This window comes from Octodon degus, unplaced genomic scaffold, assembly GCF_000260255.1.
Source record: "Octodon degus isolate 3935 unplaced genomic scaffold, OctDeg1.0 scaffold00008, whole genome shotgun sequence".
NCBI lineage: Eukaryota > Metazoa > Chordata > Mammalia > Rodentia > Octodontidae > Octodon > Octodon degus.
The window spans coordinates 25,431,071-25,435,500 of NW_004524584.1; positions in this window are offsets into that span (position 1 = coordinate 25,431,071).

Here is a 4,430-nt window from a genome sequence, read left to right on the forward strand (position 1 = left end):
TGCAACTCAGAGAGTCAAGGCCTGTTAAAAAGCAACACTATCAGCTGGGCAGGGGCCTGTCAGCTGTATCCACAAGCACTTTACGTCCACTTGACCAGCACCCCTCTATCATGCCAAAGCATACACTGTGGGCTCGTGCCTCCTAGACAGAGGATTCCCCAGGGGGACAAAGAGGATTGGTACAAAGTGTGGCCCCTTGTCTCCCTGTGACTTTGTTTGTCATTGCTGGAGGGACTTTGGCTATCGATGTAATACATACCCAGATATTTCTAACTTCTATAAGAAAGCAAGTCTATATTAAATACTCAAAAGAATCTAAATCTAGTGTGTAAATGGACCTACTTCTTTTGAAATTCTGTGGTCCATGCAAAAGCAGGAAGAGCTTGATCAGCATCAATTAAGCTTCTTTGTCTTTTAGGAGATGCTGCTTGTTTTAGGAATATGACTTCAGTGGACTAAAGAGTGATGTCATTGTTTCTCATGCTTCTGATCCAATATGGAATTTTGCTTATACTGTGTTCCTCTTAATCTGAACCTGTTATGTAGGAAAATTGAAATTGTCCTTCACATATTTCTAACCTCAAATGATTCCAGTCTAGGCATGCAAAGATGAAATACTTTAGAAAGAAGTAGAAGTTTAAGAAAGTAGGAGTAGCTTTTCTTCATTATACTAATTCTGCTTTTTCAGGGCTGTAAAATTAATTTTAAAGGTTTTTTTTCAAAGGCACTGGCCATGAAATAGTAGTGTGGATACTAGTGAGAGCCTCCCATAGGCTGCCAGGCACCCTCCAGGCTTGCTTCCATTCTTTCCACTGTTTGCTTTCATCCTTTCTTTCTTCGTTCGTTCCTCCTTGGATAAAGTGGCACAGAGCCAAATAGTTTATAACGGCTGACTTTTGTTAAGGCTCCCTAAATGAACAAAAGCTCCACAGAAAGATGCTCTGCCTTGCCAGGTTTTATGAATACAATTGCTAAGATGTAGTCTCTCTATTTAGAGCATTCTGCTTGGCCGACCTGCCACACACAGGAATCCTCCCAAAGGCAGTACAAACTCCTTCACGAGATATGATGACTTGGCGGGGTAAAAACATTGACAAATGACAAAAGAGGCAATGGATTAGTCATGTAAACTAATATAAATTGTAGTACTGGTATTGAAACCACATTTTAAAATTTTAAATTTGAGACAGGGTCTTCTTAATTTTCTAAGGTGTTTAGATTCATCTTGAACTTTTGTCTTCTTGACACAGCTTCCCAGAGTGCTGGGATTGCAGGCATGGGCCACACTGTACAGCTCAAATACATATTTTTTAAACTCTTCATTTAGGAACTCTAAGGTCTTATCTCCGGTTCTCTGTAAGCTTCCAGGAAACACAAAGCAGAATGATAGGATGTCACTCTTTGATAAGTTTTCTTCAAGCTAATTACTCAATACTTTTCCTGGGAGGCAGTCTCAATTTCCTAAGTCCTAAGCTATTCATAGTGCCTATATTTTAATTTTTAAGGTCCTACATGGAAATCAAAGTCTGATGATTAATTTTTATGTGCATTTAGCTGGGGCTTACAGAGTATTCTGGAGGCTTGGTGAAGCTTTTGTTGTTTTTTATTTCTTTAGCTTTTGGGGGGATGAGAGTAACATGTCAATTGGTAGGCCACAGAAATCCACATTTCTTGCCATAATGTGGGTGAGCCTCATCCGATCATTTGAAAGCTTCTACCAGAGTAAAGACTGCGCCTTGAGCCAGGGAAGTCTGGGGTGGATGCCCGTGCACCCCAGGCATAACACCTTCTGAGATCTCCAGCCCAGCTTCCCTAGCCTACCTGGGGCTGCCCAGTCCTCCAGGAGCCACTTTTTCTAATATAGCAAGCCCTGCCTAAATATTTCTAGCTGTTTCTCTAGTTACATACCTTCCCTCTATTTCTCTGTCTTCTTTCTGCTGGAAGTGATTAAAAAATATGACAATATCAAAACTTTAAAAATTAAGTGCAGATCCCTTGTTATTAGTTCCCCTGTAAGCACTCGTTAGTACTTCAAATACTCCTATCCCATTGTTTTGCAGCTCTCTGCAGAAGTTCTGGAAATCAACTTACATGAGGGTCTTCAGTTGCCCCCTGTGGCTTCTTCACTGGCATCAATCAATTCTAAACATACTTTTCGCTATCATTTGATTTGCAGGATGAACAGAATGCACAGAGTGCAAGATCCATTGAAGAAGATAGGTGAGGACACACCATAATGTTACTTAAACACTTCACATCAGTTCTGGACATTGAGGAATCTACAAAGGGACAGGCATGAAAGAGCACTCGCAGAACTCCTTCAGAAAGAGGCAAGAATGAAGGGATACCTGTGTTCCAAGCTAGTAGAAGTATTTAAGCAGGATGAAGAGCAATATTTCTTTTACAGTGTTTATTTTTTTATTTAAACACAAATTATATTTTGATCACATGGTCTATTTCTCTCTCCATGGTTTGCGCTCCCTAAGAATCCCGACTAACATGCGTAACACTGGCTTTGCCTGACCCTTTGTCCTGTCCCTGCCTGCTACGATATCTTCCAAAGCCCCTTTTCACCCTGAGCTCAGACAGCCCCGTTTCCGTCTCAGACCAAGAGTCCAAATAACAGGCAGCAACTTCAGCATCCCAATTCAGAAGCAGCTTCTGTGTTGCTCCACCCTGCACCCCTCTCCTTTATTACCAGCATCCCTCTTCCTTAGACCCCTTCCTAACATTCTTGGGCACAAGCAGTTCGGCTGTTCCCTGCGTCTGCTTATTTGGCTTGGTGCTGAGACACGTGTCTCTGAAAGTGTTAGCACCCGTGCTTCTGTTGCAGCCAGCGCCCTGCCTTCCCCTTCACAGGTGGCTCGCTGGGTCCCCATGACCAGGTGTCCACTGCACATACGGCACTCATGCTTTCCAACCTGTTTCCACCTTGTCCTCAACCGAGCAAGATCATGGCTCTAACACACTCCTATTTCTACCTGGAGAAAACGTGGGCAGTCACAAGCATGCCCCCTTTAGCCCATTTTACAGACACTCTAGCCTAAATCTTACTGTCAGTCCGGGGCTTTCCCCTACTTTCTCATCCAAGTGATTTCCACAGTTGATCTCACTGAGGTCCCTGGCACTCGAGGCCTCGATATGAAATGAGCAGCACCATGTTTTGGCCCCTAATTATCTCAGAAACTTTAGGCTTAATATGGATCTCTTTGCAGGTCCAATTCTCAGTTCAGTTATCTTGTTCCTAAGAATAAGATTTATAGTAATTATCTTCTCAGGGATTAATTAATCAAGTAGATAATCTGGCCTTTCTTCCCTGCGTGTAGGTTTTAGAAGCTGCCTCATGTTTTGCCTGCAGTGTCCTCTGCCCTGCTCTTCTCTGAGCAGGACTTCAGAGCTGCTTCTCCCTTACGCCAAGGCCTCCAGGACCTGGACGCAGCTGTGATGAAGGACGGGCCTGCTCTTCTCCATGCCTCTTCTCCCCAGCCCTCATCCTGGCATCCTCACAGCTCCCCTCAGCATCACCATCCCTTTCACAAAAGCTAGAAACAGGAGTGGCTGTGTACACACGCATCCAAATGTCACAGCCACACAGCCTGGGATGTCCCCATTGCTGCAAGGAATCTGCCATCCTCAGTCACTCAGGCAGGCAGAAACACCAAAAGACAGAAGTGGTGGCAGCCAGCGACTGCAGCAGGGAGTTCTGCGATATACTGGAGAGGGCCTTGTTTCCCTCTTAAGAGGCAATTGTCCTGGGACGGTGGTAGGCAAGGGTTACCCAATTCCAGTTTAGCAAACTGACCGGTAACTGCAGAATTCTGAAAGCCAGTTGTAAGCCAACAACAGCTTGAAATCACCAGGAAAGTCACAGAGCTAGAAACTCGCTTGTGCTCTATAGTTCCAGTTTGCCAGCACATCACTGGACATAAGTGTCATTCTGGTTGATAAGTGTTTCTACAGATGCAATAACTTTCAGTGCTTTGTGTGAGGAAGAGGTACGAAAACCAAGTGGAAGGAGGACAGATTACCAGTCTCTAGGATTCGCAGCACCCTCCTTCTCCCTTTCTGGCCAGAGATGTGCCCTCCCCTGGGCACCCTTCTTCCTTCTCCCAGACAAACACTTCAAGGGTTTGATCCCCAGCCCTTTCCAATCAAGCCCGGGTAGATTTCCCTTCTAGTTACATAACAGCATATTCTGCCTATGTCTGTCACCATACAGTACTCAAGATCAAAAAGCTCATTTCTGTGTCTGCTTTTGTACTTTTTCTGCTTTCATAGACTATAGCTGCCTCAAAGATAAAACCCAGTTTTCCTCATTCTTGAACATGTCCAACTTCATTCTGTATCTAAACATTATAGACCACCATTAAATCTTCCATTATTTCTATAAAAGGAGGAGGAATCAAAAAAAAGAAAGAAAGACAAATGTA